The sequence below is a fragment of the Tachypleus tridentatus genome, chromosome 8, assembly GCF_004210375.1.
Source record: "Tachypleus tridentatus isolate NWPU-2018 chromosome 8, ASM421037v1, whole genome shotgun sequence".
Taxonomy (NCBI): domain Eukaryota; kingdom Metazoa; phylum Arthropoda; class Merostomata; order Xiphosura; family Limulidae; genus Tachypleus; species Tachypleus tridentatus.
Genome location: NC_134832.1, coordinates 60,873,824 through 60,890,095, shown reverse-complemented (window position 1 = coordinate 60,890,095; position 16,272 = coordinate 60,873,824). Strand labels below are relative to the sequence as shown.

General features: G+C 35.2%; 1 long non-coding RNA gene across 4 annotated transcripts in view; it reads right to left on the bottom strand.

The window, feature by feature from the left end:
- LOC143222485 (uncharacterized) overlaps positions 1–16,272 on the bottom strand; it is a 50,346-nt gene that overhangs the window by 29,794 nt on the left and 4,280 nt on the right. For 2 of the 4 annotated variants that reach the window (XR_013012267.1, XR_013012268.1), the window contains exons 2-3: positions 11,024–11,112; positions 5,706–6,794 (exon numbers count right to left, since the gene is read on the bottom strand). This is a non-coding gene — a long non-coding RNA (uncharacterized LOC143222485). Of the gene's footprint in view, positions 1–5,705; positions 6,795–8,574; positions 8,682–11,023; positions 11,113–16,272 lie in introns of those variants that run through there. The other 2 variants (XR_013012265.1, XR_013012266.1) reach the window with 2 other exon arrangements.

Sequence of the window (16,272 nt, the reverse complement as noted above, 5' to 3'; positions counted from 1 at the left end):
ATTCCAACAGGAATGTAGAGCTGCATAGTGAAATACAGAATAACTGCCATCATTCCAAGAGGAATCTGGAGCTACATAGTGAAATACAGAATAACTGCGATCATTCCAACAGGAATCTAGAGCTACATGGTGGAATACACGTTTATCACCATCATTCCCGTAGAAACCTACAACTACATATAATACATGCGGATTTATTGTCTACACTATTAACGAGGGCTCAGAGTAACAACCATCTATTTGAAAGTGACATTTTTGTGTACATTTAATTATACACACGCTCAAGTGAACAAACGTTAATGAGCAAAATAAACGTCTGCGCACAGTGTTTTTGTTACGAAAAATAGTATCGAATATTATAATAATAAGTTGTTGTTGGTTGTTTTGGATTAAGCACAAAGCTACAATGGGCTATCTGTGCTCTGCCCACCACGAGTATCGAAACCGCTTTTTAGCGTTTTAAGTCCGCAGACATACCGCTGAGCTACTGGGGAGCGTAACTATAAGAAGAAATGGACTATAATTCTCCTACGTTAATAGTTAATGATCATTATATTGGTAATGCATTTGTATTGTAAATGTTAATTAATCTGTCCAGATTTACAATAAGTAATGACATAAAGCAATTAGCCAGATGTATAACATAAAATATAGTAGTTTCAGTGTTATTATTTCGGTACTTTTGTTGTTTGTATTGTTTTAAGTCAAGTAAAACTGTAGATAAAACATCTCATTTTGTTCACGAAAAACTCTAAAATACTGTTTATAAAATCTTATCTGAAATGTCATGAAGAAAAAACATGATATAAATTTCGAATTATGTTTAAAATGTAGTATTACGGCTATTAGCCTATATTATTCACATTGTTTTATGACAAGTAAAAATATTTCAAAATTACTTGTAATAAAACTGCCACTGGTTTCATAGTTTAGAAGGATGTCTTTTTTTTTTTAATTTCGCGCAAAGCTACTCGAGGACTATCTGCACTAGCCGTCCATAATTTAGCAGTGTAAGACTAGAGGGAAGGCAGTTAGTCATCACCACCCACCGCCAACAATTAGGTTTCTCTTTTAGCAACGAATAGTGGGATTGACCGTAACATTATAACGCCCCGACGACTAAAAGGGCGAGCATGTTTGTTGAGATTCGAACCCGCAACCCTCAGATTACGGGTCCAACGCCTTAGCCATGCTGGGCCTTAGAGGGATGTCATTACACAGTACTCGCCATGTAATTGCTAGAGATGTGTTTGAACTTGTTGCTGGCATTTTGTGAATTAGCTCATGCATATTTTTTTCAAAGATTAGATTTGGGGCAAACGCAGTTGTACAATATTTGGAATGATTTTCTATTCTGAAGTAAGAGAAAGAAATATGAGTGTTTTACATAAAACATCTTAAAACACTTAACTAAATCTGTCAGGTGTACTAAAAGAAATCCATAATAAGATTTCAATGATAATAAAAATAAAAGTTAATGAACATTGTCCCTTTTGTCCCCAAGGCCATTCCAGCGGAATCTCAGATCATTTTCCATTGTTCAAGTGGCGTGGGAAGCTCCAGTCCACAGGGCACCCCTTTAGGCCTTGTGGCTGGTTCCATGGTAGCGAACCGAAAACAAAATAATCATAAGACAGAATCTACATGGCCAATGGTTACCTTTTCTGCTATTTAGTCCCGAATTTTTAGTAAGGTACTGAATGTGAGGTTTTCACTTATGAATATTCTTTTATTATTCAAACCACCTATTCGTTTCTATACATTTAACTATCAGTGGGGACCATATATTGAAAAAAAAAATAAAGATTTAGTTTTTTTTTATCGAAACAACGCTCAGAGTAAGAAACTAACGAAAACAACTGGATGAAATCTTTTTTTTTTATGTCTGAAATATATATGTGGCCTAGCAGTAGTTAATGGAACTGACTGCAATACTGATGGTAGTTCTAGTATTTGTGTGAAAGATAACGTCTTAGTAATTCTCTACTGGACATCATCTTAGATTCACAAACAATCAGTACTGAATTCAGGGGTTTGAAGGAAGGAATTATCTCCTGGAACTTCCTCCCACCTGAAGTACTGTATTTTCTTTTTTCTGTAATTTACATTCATCCCCTCTACAGCTTTACATCACTCTCCCACGTGGCCCAACATGACCAGGTGGTCAGAGCACTCCAATCGTAACCTGAGGGTCGATTGTTCGAATCTCCGTCCCACCAAACACAGGACTTCAATTATAGTAAAAAATAATTCAATAAACAACGCCCTTAGCATTAAAATTAAGTTTCATTAATTTTAATTTAACTTATTTACATATTTAGGTTTAATTATTGAGTGATTATTTGCGCTCAAGAGTGGTGAAACAAATATAATCAAAACTACATGCATTAAAACATGTATTTATAGCTCTAAACCTTATTATACTTAATATATACAAAGTGATATGAAAGGTAAGATAAAAATAGACTTACGTAACTCTCATATGTAATTTAATCCAGGTGTATTTCGTTCGAGTAACCATGCTTACTTATTGAAAGTATTTTAAGCAAAAACTGGTTAAATACTGCACTATTACTACCTGTAATGTTGTGGCTATTTGTTATTAAGCATAAAGCAATGCTCTGCCCACCGCGGGTATCAAAATCCGAATTCCCGGGAGCTTAACTGTAATGAGACAGATATACAAATGATTAACTAATAATATCTATTTAAACGGAGTTCAATCTTTGTCAAATGATACATTTATCACTATCACACTTTGCTTATTGTAACCACAAAGAACACTAGATAACTGTGTCCATCATAACGATTGAACTTGGAATTTTTGAGTTATAGGCTGTAAAACGTACCGTAAAACAACTGAGGGACTCGTATTTTGGAATATATTTAAAAAGTTTAATACTCTTTCCATATACATTTGTAATTATACGATATTTTAGTCGTTATATAGTGGCTACAAACAAAGCTATATTTTGTTTCTGGCCAGAGATCAAATAAAAGTTGTTTTTAGAGCATTTCCAATTCTGAGGTATTTACCAAAGAAATAACATAGTTAACTCATAGGACTAAGCTAAGTCTTTACCTCTAAGAAAATTTAATTTTTTTTCATTTGACTAATAATTAGATTATAATGGGCGTTTTAGGCTGAAAACAGAAAGAAACGTTGAAAGAGAAGAAAATATGTCTTATATTAATTTATTTTCGCATAATTTCGAGTCTTACGAAACGTACTATGCTACGATATTACATAACTATTATGAAAGATAATCGTATTTTATAAGAGCTATGCTCCAGTTTCGCATTTGGAGTTTCCTTCCCTTGTCAATCGTAATTGGCCCGGCATGGCCAAGTGGTTAAGGCATTCGACTCGTAATCCGAAGGTCGAGGGTTCGAATCCCGGTCACACCAAACATGCTCGCCCTTTCACCTGTGGGGACGTTATAATGTGATGGTCAATCTCACTATTCGTTGGTAAAATAGTAACCCAAGAGTTGGCAGTGGGTGGTGATGACTAGCTACCTTCCCGCTAGTCTTACACTGCTAAATTAGGGACGGCTAGCGCAAATAGCCCTCGTGTAGCTTTGAGGAAAATTCAAAACAAACAAACCAATCTTAATTATTTTGAAACTCACGGGTATACACACGCACTACTGACAGACGCTACAGTATTCTTTGTAACAAGATTATACGAAGAAAAATAATGTTTTTGCTTTCATAGAACTTGAACTGTTGATGCATGTCTAAGGTCTGTCATGATTCGACACGTAATCTGTTTGTTTATTATCTGGTTAAAAATATAATTTTCACTCGTTTTCTGTTCTAAATCCTATGTTTTGTGAAGGTTTCTAGATTATTTAACGGCCCGGCATGTCCAAGCGTGTTAAGGCGTGCGACTCGTAATCTGAGGGTCGCGGGTTCGCATCCCTATCGCGCCAAACATGCTCGCCCTTTCAGCCGTGAGGGCGTTATAATGTGACGGTCAATCCAACTATTCGTTGGTAAAAGAGTAGCCCAAGAGTTGGCGGTGGGTGGTGATGACTAGTTGCCTTCCCTCTAGTCTTACACTGCTAAATTAGGGACGGCTAGCGCAGATAGCCCTCGAGTAGCTTTGTGCGAAATTCAAAAACAAACAAACAATTATTTAACAATAATATTATATGAAAGTTTTTCTTCAAAACGTTTTTAATATTCATCTATAAATCAATACTCGTGCACCATTAAACAACTGAAAAATTGAGGATACGCTGAAAACCAAGTAAATAAACATGTGATGTCATTTCCTTTCAAAGTGAGATTGGCCCACCGAGCACTGAGTAAAAACTCCAAATAATGTGTAGCTATTAAAATTTCGGTAATATAGAATGAACATGACTTAAAATTACATTAATTATAATCAAGCCCACAATATATGCTGACTTAGTAAATATTTATAGTATCTATTTTGTTTTAACTAGAATATTAACCTTTTCCCAAAGAATTAGGTTAGTTCTTTGAAACGAGGAACTGCTAATCTAAACTCTCTTTACTCCATTGAGTATGAAGTAGCTTTCCCAGACTCTGAATAGGAAGACTCGAATGTTCGATTGGAGAAGGTTTGGCGGCGGGTACTGTTGACTGTCTGCTTTTCTTTTAGCCAAGCAGTTGAAAATTAGAAACGGCTATATGCAGGAAGCTCTTATGTAGCTATGCTAGGAAAACCTAAAACAAACAAATCACAGTTCATTTCCCAAGTAATGTGTTTATCCAGTGAGTTTCGAATAAACACATCTCAAAAGTAAAACAGCTTCTAGTAGTAAAAAGATAATAATAAGAGAAGGTTAGGAAGGTTACTTTCAAACATTTTCCTACTTTCTTTTCTCTTTTATAGGTTAACAACGAGTAAAATTGCTTCGTACAAGACAGTGAAACGATTCAGTCAAATCTACTTTATTTATAGTTTGTTTGTTTTTTGAATTTCGCGGAAAGCTACTCTAGGGCGATCCGCGCTATCCGTCCCTAATTTAGCAGTGCAAGACTAGAGGAAAGGCAGCTAGTCATCACCACCCACCGCCCACTCTTGGGCTACTCTTTTATCAACGAATAGTGGGATTGACCATCACTCTATATCGCCCCCACGGCTGAAAGGGCAAGCATGTTTGATGCGACTGAAATTCGAACCCGGGACCCTCGGATTACGAGCCGAACGTCTTAACCCACCTGGGCATGCCGAGCCGTTTATTTATAGTTAACTTGTTGTTTAGTAATGGTACACGGTGCATGAAACGGTAAAGTCCCATTGTGTAATTAAACTCTTCTGGTTGTTGCAAAAAAAACACACACTTCCTTTAAGAATTACTGATTCAGTATGGTATAAAGGTAATAAGCCATAACAGTAGCAACCAACTGAATAATACATTACCTTTTTTATTCACCATAATAGTACTAGCTCGATGCTGAACAAATTTAAACAAATAGTTTTATTTACAGCAACACAAATATTAAAATAATTTGTCTTTGTTTGAGCAAGGGACGTGAGCTGCCACAGTTACTCTTAGATTCAAATCCTGTCAGTCTTTCATTGCACTGACAATTTATAGAAAGTTATAAAGTGATTAAAGGTGTTTTTATAGATTATAATATAATTAAATTTATTAAACATAACATCAAATGAAGCCATTAAAATTAGGCTTAGCTAAATTCTGCACATTATGTTTGTTTACATTTATAATTTCATGTTAATATGAGATCGATTAAAGTACAGTTTGATCCATTATATAGAATCTCATTGTTAAAGTAGCCTACTTTGACGAATAGTTTTGTTAATTTTGTTTTTCAAAAGCATTCCGTGTGTGTGTGTTAATAAAAAAAATATCATTAGACAGTATAATGGGTTTTGACACATGCATTAGTTTTATTGGGATTTAACAGTAAGACGCAGAAGAATTTTGAAAACAAACAAACAAACATAGTATTAGTCATTCGTTTTAAGCTCTATTACTGATTGAAATGGAAAAACACTCACTAAACGATAGCGATTTCAGTGGATTTCGGAGCTCAATAATTTTTTTATCATGCGATAAATGTTTTTTGTGGATTTCATTGACCATTGAGGTAACGTGACATTTTCAAGATTTAGTTTTAAATGTGCAGTATTCCAGAACTTGGAAAAGAAAAAACAGGCATACAATCACCTAATCAACACAATAAACAGATGTTCGAGGACCTTGTATGTTGAAAGACAAGTGTATTAATTTGTTACTGGATGTAAAAAAAGGGACAAAACTAGCAGAATATTGAACACAATATCTGGCAGCAAAACTTATGTTCAAACAAAGAAAAAATATTTGAAAACTAACTTAATTTGAAATCAGAAAAACTAAAGTTTCGATGAGTGAAAAAAACAAAAAAGTGTTGGAATGGTTGCACCAAAAAGTGAGGAAACAAGGTAGGAATGAGCATGGTGTAACAAAACAACTTTTGTACGACCTGTAAAGGGGGCGTATCCAACATCGGGTCTATGTCTACTTTGTTTATTGTTTCTCTCCAGGTGGAGTAAACGTATCAAACTTATAATAACTAGAGGTTTCTATGAATCGAATTAGAATATTCCGTTGAGAACAAAAAATCATAAAATATAAAAAAAAACCTTTAACGCACAGCAGAAATAAATAACAGACTTTTCATTACAAAATGCTACAAATACACTTCACATAATATAAGATTACAAATAAAATGATAGTACATCAAACTTTTATTAGGATACAAAGGCTAAAAATTCACCTTGAGGTGTAAGTACGTAGCCTTCTAGCATAATCCTAAAATAAAAACAAAATAAAATTATATTAGTATGTGGAGACAAACACTTGGTCTGAATGGAATCAGTTACTACACATCAAGAAATAAACCTTTCCCATACAAAAAATACCTGTATAAATTGGAACAAGAGCCACAGGAAAAAGAGATATTTACATAAGTACAACATTTTGATTTAGATAAAATAATGAAATCACAAGACAACGAACCAATTAGATTAAATATATATAAAGAAAAAAATAAACTTTCAATATGCATCACAATAATACAGCCATAAAACAACCTTCCTAAAGAATATATACCATGTATGTGACGAATATTCTTCAAGCACAATGGCCATTAAAAATATTAACACGAATAAAAAATAATAAACAGAAATATAAATAATAACTATGTAAAATGACATGTTCACATTCAGGGACCTCTTGTGAGCCTACTTCAACGGGGAGTAAATTATTTAAGATTGTAAAGAATTTTCTTTCATTGGCAGACATTCAAGTCACTTGAAGTCTGAAGACCAGTTTGTATTGGGTGTTGGATAGCTCCTCTTTGTTCCATTAACATGTTTCTACTGTTTCTCTTTCTGATGTTAATTGTACAATGATGTCTCCAAAGCATCACTGCCTTGTTGACAAACTCTGCTTGGATAGTGGTTAAAGCTTTACCTGGATCCCTGTCCTTCTAACAAGTGATAAGTTGAATAGTTAGGAGTCGGTTTAATGTGACCACAACCAAAGATGTAGGTGGTTAAGTCACACTTATGTCATATTGGATCTTGGCTGTTAATTCACATTCCTTACCAAGTTGGAAGATTTGGATGAATTACTTTTGATGTTTTTCATTCAATATATATAACTTATCTATATTTATGTTTCTTTCGACCATGTTCCCATTGGAGATGAGCCAACATTTCATTCTCGTAATGTCATTTTTTTCTTAAATCTATTTAATGGACAGGCCATAAACTGCTGAGACTGTGAAAGATTAAAGGGTTATTTTTCTCTGGCTGCTGTTGAAATAAAGTTGGCAATGACGTCAAAGTTTTAAGCTCCACTAGCTGAGAAGGAAATATTCGGATCATCAAAATGGTAGTTACATGCATAAGTTTGGGAGAAAAATAAAGAGCTTTATGAATTACTTGTTTCACTCAAAGTCTCCTTTTGAGCTTCATCATCTGGCAAGGCAGAAAATTCAATGGAGAGAAAGATTTACTTCCCTTGAAATTGTAAATGGGGTCTGTATAAACTAATTTTTAATTTCGCGCAAAGCTACACAGGGGCTACCTACGCTAACCGTCCCTAATTTAGCCGTGTAAGACTAGAGGGAAGACAGCTAGTCATCACCACCCACCGCCAACTCTTGGGCTACTCTGTTACCAAAGAATAGTGGGATTGACCGTAACATTATAACGCCCCCACGACTGAAAGGGTGAGCATGTTTCATGCGACGGGGGTTCGAACCCGCGACCTTCAGATTACGATTCGAACGTCTTAACTCACTTGGCCATGCCGAGCCTAGAAACTACGTATCATTTCATTCTGACATAGTACAGCTGAAATAACACAGATATATTAATAATTCGAGATGTTTATTTGTTTGTTTTCTTATAGCAAAGCCACATCGAGCTATATGTTGAGCCCACCGATGGGAATCGAACCCCTGATTTTAGTGTTGTAAATTCGTAGACTTACCGCTGTACTAGCGGGGTACATTCTAGATGTTTTTCTTTCACGTATTGTAAAAAAAACAACAACAAACAAATAATTTCAAACAGTTACTTACATTGGGGCACCACACTAGTACAGCGGCAAGTCTACGGATTTACAACACTGAAATCAGGAGGTTCGATTCCCCTTGTTGGGCTCAGCAGATAGCCCGATGTGGCTTTGCTATAAAAAAAACACACACACTTGTATTGTGTTAACCCAGTTACTTAATGTAAATCGAAAACGTTTTGTTCTTGGAAAGATAAAAGTTTGAGCAATTGTTATTTGATTTATTTTTTGACAAAAATCAGTGAATCGCAGGAGTAATAGTTACTACAGCATCAGTTGAAGGTGTAAACTGAAATTGCAATCTCAAAACATCATTAAACGTAAGGTTTTTCTCTTTATGCGCGTGTGCAAATCACTCTTCTTATACATATTACAGTTGATATTTTACAGTTCCACCATTAAACTAAAACTCAACTGATGCACAAACTCTACTAGCAGTTGTCCTCTTTAGACACTTAAGCCTGAAATGCCATAACTCAAGGCAAAATCTATAAAAAAACTATTCCAGTACACTTAGTATTGATATCAATAGTGAATGACAAGTTGGGCTTCTCCATTAATTGCATGCTTATTACTACTGGCAAAAACAAAGTAACCATATGGAGCCTCTGATGTGGCCTCTTATAACATGTTGTTGACACGTTCAGGGATGTAACTCTAGCAGAACTGTTGCAACAACTACTGCTGATTTTCTTTGCTCCCATTACGTAACTGAAGGTGCCATTCAATACCTTCTCAGTTGGAGACTTAGTGTCTTAGCGCCCCTAACATTTAAATAACGACTAGCAAGAACTATATCTACAAACCTATTGATAGTTCATTGGCATACGAAGGTAACTTTTCATTGGCACAATGTTTAAAAGTCTTAATTTCTGCCCAATAGATGTTTCTGTTTCCTCTGCTGCAATGGCTTACCAGCTGTAAAATTGGTTATGTTGTAAGAGTCTCATAGTATTAAGTGACACACAATTCAATTTGTTTGTTTATTTTAAATTTCGCGCAAAGTTACACAAGGGCTATCTGCCCTAGCCGTCCCTAATTTGGCAATATAAGACTAGAGGGAAGGTAGCTTGTCATCACCATCCATCGCCAACTCTTGGGCTACTCTTTTATCAACGAATAGTGCGATTCAACATCACATTATAACGTCCTCACGGCTGAAAGGGCGAGCATGTTTGCTGCGATGGGGCATTATTCAATTTAAAAAAGACATATTTTGCATCACATATTTCAGTGTCCAGGGATTTCAAATTATAACTTGATGAAACTGCTTGAAAAAGTTATATAGGTTTCATTTTATTAAAAGATTAAGCTGTAATCTATTTCATTTCACAACTTTCTACTTGCTATAACAAATTTAAGCGTGGGACTGGTATCAGTAGCTTTGAAACTTGAATGGCTAGAAATTTAATGTTCTACCAAACATAAAACTACTTCTTGTACTTGCATCAGTGACACATTGCCATGATGATACCATCATTGCTCAAGCATAAGGTTCATGTTAGTGCATGACTTAAACAACCCCCCCCCCTTTTCGTGCAAGGGTTCTGAGTGGTTCATGCAAGTATCATATCATCCATCACACTACAGAATAGTAGGGAATATTTGATTGATGGAAGTAAACTTTGTTTGGGTTATTTGTAGATAAATTCGACGAGCAGTTAATAAAGCAAAAATTTAATAGATGAGTAAAAATGAGAAAAACAAGTTATAATGCTTTTTATAGATTATTATAAAAGTTAATATAAGGCATAACCATTGTTTGTTTGTTTTATCAAAGAGATTTTGAATTTCAAAGACATTCTGTTGAAACGAAGGGATTTCAAAAGTTATTATTATGTCGAAGATGTGAAGAAAACGAATCCTCGCTATCTATAGAAGGATAATGAAATACAGGCTTGGCATGGCAAGGTGGGTTAAGGCGTTCGACTCGTAATGTGAGGGTCGCGGGTTCGAATCCCGTTTGCACCAAACATGCTCGTCCTTTCAGCCGCGAGGCTTTATAATGTGATGGTCAATCCCACTATTCGTTGGTAAAAAGTAGCCCAAGGTGAACACTAGCTGCCTTCCCTCTAGTGTTACACCGTTAAATTAGGGACGGCTAGCAGAGATAGCCTTCGCGTAGCTTTGCGCGAAATTCAAAAACTAACAAACAATAATTAAATACATAGTCTCGATATTCGCACAAGCATTAGAAATGTTTGAATGGAGAGCACCTTAAAGGTTAAAGTTAGTGCACATAATACTAGCATTTGGATTTCATTTCATATGTCTCAGAAATAAAACATTTTGTGGGGGAAGTTATATTTTCAAGATCTTTCGGTAAGTGAATTTATAACCATTTCCACTTTTCCGAAATGCAGAGATATAAGAAATGTTTCATTTTCTCTACCTCCATAATCAAATCCACAATCATTCCTAAAAACCTACACAAGATGAGAAAGGATAATACTTACATCTTCCGATACGCATATGTAACACTCTTCATCTTCCCCCGTTATCGGCACGACTACTATTCTTAGAGACGCACACGTTGTATGAGGTTCTGAAAAGAAAAAAAATATTTTAGTGCATGTTTGATGTCTTAAACGACAATTGATTAAGGTACTCAGAAGTATTTTAAAAAAACCACCAAGAAACTATTCTAATTTGTGCATCTTACTAGTCATTATGCAGTAGTACTTGGATCTATACAAGTTGGAATCCGCTAGTCATCAACCATTAGTACCTGAACCTCTGGTCTTAAGGTATCACTACATATAAATCAGTTGTATCTCTACCGATGATCGTTCGCTGTCACAACTTATGAATTACTAACACCTGAACCTATGCTTATTCGTTATCACGATTTATAAAACAAAAGTACTTAAGCCTCTGATAGTTTGTTACCACTACTTTATTTTTAAGTTATGCTATGTGCGTTTCATACCTTTAATATCCTCAAAAGACATATCTAATGAGAGGAAATATAACGTTTCATATATATTAAACTGTGCTAAGACATATTTAAAAATATTTTTCTCTTTAATAAAAGTATACAGCCAAAGTTTTCGCTTTCGGTTCATACAACAAATCACTCATTACATAACACGTTCAGATAGTTAGGGCGCTTGACTCATAGGGTCCCGGTTTCGAATCCCCGTCACATGAAAATGCTCGTCCTTTCAGCCGTGGGGGAGTTATAATGCAGCGGTCAATCCCACTATTCGTTGGCAAAAGAGTAACCCAAGAGTTAGCGGTGGGTGGCTTTATAATGTGACGGTCAATCCCACTATTCGTTGGTAAAAGAGTACCCCAAGGTGATGACTAGCTGCCTTCCCTCTAGTCTTACACTTCTTAATTAGGGACGGCTAGTGCAGATAGCCTTCGTGAAGCCTTGCGCGAAATTAAAAAACAAACATAACACATTACAGTGGATTTAGGTAAGAGAGAGATATCATTTTTGAGAGTTTAAATAAATATTCGTAACGATAATAAACATATTAGTACCTATACATGATAATGCCAAACATGTACAGTGGTTCACATAAAATTTATTTTTGTTTTCTAATCAATTAAGTATCAATAACTGAGAAGGTTTGTATATCAAGTGTGAAACTCCCTAAGGTAATCAGATCACTAATCATATCAGAAGGGTCAGTGAGAAGGTTTGTGTATCAAGTGCGAAACTCCCTAAAGTAATCAGATCACTAATCATATCAGAAGGTTCAGTGACTTTTCCCTCAAAGATTTTTAAAAAATTAAGGATAATATTAGATGTTTAACATTTATTTTTGATGCACTAAAATAAAATAAGGCATGCATTTTAATTTTTAACTCACTGATATGAAATCTCTAAAAAATGCAAATATCCAAGCAGTCGCTTGTTTCTACTTGTTGTTTAGATTGGCACTGAAAAACACACATATATATTTAACAAAAACCCGTAAAACATTTGCGGTCAAATCAGTATTTTTATTATTAAAATGCACCTCTAAATGCAGGTTTTATATAATAATACAAACGAGTTCTAATGTCAGCTACCTAAATGTATAAATACACCTATACTAGGCCTAACTTTACTTAAGCCTTTAATAAATACGGCCTATATCTGATAAAGAGATCAATTATAACTATAATTTAAGTGCATTTTTTACTTTAATTTAGTCAGTTCTAAGCTTTGCCGCACTTACTACTAACAATTGATAAACTTAATACTATTCTACGACCTAATTTTGAACCTTTTTAGAAGCTTCGATAAGCTTTAAATACGTTGTCGTACAAAATGTCTACTAACATATATTTACCTCCGTTGAAATGAAGTGCGCTCGAATTTGTAGGGCAAACAAGAACTAATTATTATTATATACAAATTAATTGACGTAATAAGCGTACTACATCCTCCCCAGATTGCATGATCAAACAACGACCAAATAAATCAGAAAAACTGACCAAAGCAATAGTCAAAAGAGATAGAGGTCCAGGTGCACCTGATCCACCCAAGTCACATGACCAAATGAATCAGAAAAACTGACCAAAGCAATAGTCAAAGAAGGAGATAGATGTCCAGGTGCACCTGAACCACCCAGGTCACATGACCAAAAAACGACCAAATGAAAAGTATTGAGATAACTTAACAGTTCTCAAGTTGTTGTTATTGTCTTATGAGTCATAAGATACGACTACATCTGTAGGTGACACTGTGTCTTATGTAATATTTTAATAAGAAGAATTCACCGGAACATCGGAACTCAAACAATTATAAAATGTAAATTTCGCGGTACTTTGAAAGTAATATTGGTTGATTGACGACTTCGCAAAATCATTTGAATTGTGTAAAATCTTTTGGTAAAAAATGTTTCACATAGAAATTTAATTCAGAATGCAGCCGATTAATAAAATGTTAGGAGTGTGATATCCTGAAATTTGGAATAAGAGAAACTCACAATTACCTGGTTACTGCAACCATTAGAAGTTCTAGGAACTGGAACGCAGATGGACAATAGTAGTAAATGAAGAATGAAAGACTGTATGTTAAAACAAATAAAACAAATTTTATTTCCACAGGTACGTATGAAAGGGGGCCGGCTTGGCCAGGTGGTTAAGGCACTCGACTCGTAATCTGAGGGTAGCGGGTTCGAATCCCCGTCACACCAAACATGCTCGCTCTTTCAGCCGTGGGAGCGTTATAATGTGACGGTCAATCCACTATTCATTGATAAGAGAGTAGCCCAAATTGGGAACGGTTAGTACAGATAGCCCTCGAGTAGCTTTGCGCGAAATTCAAAACAAACTGAACCAAACATATGAAATGAAGTTGACCATGAGAAATAACAAAAATTGTTCAAAACATTACTTAATATGCACGTGCACGGAAGTAGAATAAAATGTATTTATTGAAAATGAATAGCGACGATGTATATTCTATATTAATTCATATTCTTGCACGCTTTTCGAATTTCGCGCAAAGCTACACGAGGGCTATCTGCTATAACTGTCCCTAATTTAACAGTATAAAATTAGAGGGAAGGCAGCTAGTAACCACCACCCACCGCCAGCTATTGGGCTAATCTTTTATCAACAAATAGTGGGATGGACTATAACTTCATAACTTCCCCACGGCGAGCATTTATGGTGGGGGATTCGAACTTGTGACCCTTAGGTTGTGAGTAAAGCGTCCTAACCACCTGGCAATGCCGGTCCATAAAATAACTACATAAACAAACTCTTTAACACTAGTTACAAAATGGCGATGGATGCTGTTGACAAGTTGCATTTCATCTAATCTATATAAGTTAAAAATCTGGAGTTGCTATTCCCAGTTATAGCCCTCATGTAGCTCTGCGCGAAATCTTGAAACAAACAAATGTTATTTCTTGTCCTAATTCAATATTCAAGGGATGTTGTTTTATAATCTTTGTATTTATTATTTTGTTTTTTGTAAGTTCCACAGATAAAACAAACTTCACCAGTTTCGAGGTCTTACATAGTTGTCATCTACCATAATAAAACTATATATAATACAACAAAACCTAACTTAACATGTGATCTATGTGCCCTTCCTAACCTCAATACGAGTTGTGTTTTATGCACAACGAGGGTCGCATGCTTGACTGGACAATTCTGTCAAGACACATCTGTTTATCATTTAGTGCATTCAAGCAAGTCTGGTATGTTTCCCAGGTGGATTAGGATTCTTTATTGTGTATTAAAGTTTAATCAACAATTTTTTGCTGAGTACCAAACTGCTATAGATTTGGGTCATTATTAAAATTACTCAATGTTGGTAGGCTAGGTTTCTGTTGGCTTTATGCACCGCATCAACTTTTGTAAGAAAAAAACGAAAAAAAAAAACACACACTTCAGGATCTGATCTACGTGGTTTCCCACAGTTCACAAACAACTTGATGGAGTATGTGATGACCTATCCCGTTAAATGTTAGAAATAATACGTTTTGTTCAGAGTTTATTAATAATATAATTGCTGTCTGCCTTTTGGTGTTCCAAGGTTTAATAATAGTTTGTTTGTTTTTTTGAAATTCGCGCGAAGCTACTCGAGGGCTATCTGCGCTAGCCGTCCTTAATTTAGCAGTGTAAGACAAGAGGGAAGGCAGCTAGTCATCACCACCCACCCACCGCCAACTCTTGGACTACTCTTTCACCAACGAATAGTGGGATTGACCGACACATTATAATGCCCCTATGGCTGAAAGGGCGAGCATGTTTGGTGCAACCGGGATTCGAACCTGCGACATTTGGCTTACGAGTCGAACGCCTTAACCCACCTGGCTAGGTTTAACAATAAGTTTAGATGTAGGAAAAGAACACTAACAAAATAATAGTAGTAGTTTTTGAATTAAGCACCAAGCTACTCAATGGGCTATCTGTGCTCTGCCCATCACGGGTATCGAAACCCCGATTTTAGCGTTGTAAGTCCGCAGACATACTGTTGAGCCAGTGGGGGGCAAAGAAAAGAAAGAAAAAGAACAGGTGATATTTTAGCATTTTTAACAAACCATGCAACACATCATCCAACGTTAAAATACGTTTATTTACATGCAACACATTATCCAACGTTAAAATACGTTTATTTACATGTAACACATCATCCCACGTTAAAATACGTTTATTTACATGTAACACATCATCCCACGTTAAAATACGTTTATTTACATGCAACACATTATCCAACGTTAAAATACGTTCATTTACATGCAACACATCATCCCACGTTAAAATACGTTTATTTACATGCAACACATCATCCCACGTTAAAATACGTTTATTTATATGTATCTAATTTTGTACTTTTAATAAATAAGAGTATATGAGAAATACAATAATTAAAGTGTTTTGAAACCATCGTTTTTGACTCGGTTTTCAGTCGAATTCTTCATGAACCAGCTTTTTCTTTTCGAAATGTTATAAACAACAGAAAGCCATAAATATTCAATGCTAACCAATAGTCACACACTCTCTAGCAGTTCTTGGTTCTTATACGTTATTTGTACGTCTCATATATTTTGTTGTCTTTCAAAATGTGTAGTTCGTATGGAAGGATTTACACGTTTGGATAAAAAGTTTAGAAAAAAAAGATTTTTACACTGCAGATGTATAAACATTTTTAATTTTAATCAACCTTTTGCCTTTGCGATTCCATCAGGGAATATATACACAATGAAAAGTTGATTAAAATAATAATAAAAAATTATTTATATTTCTCTCC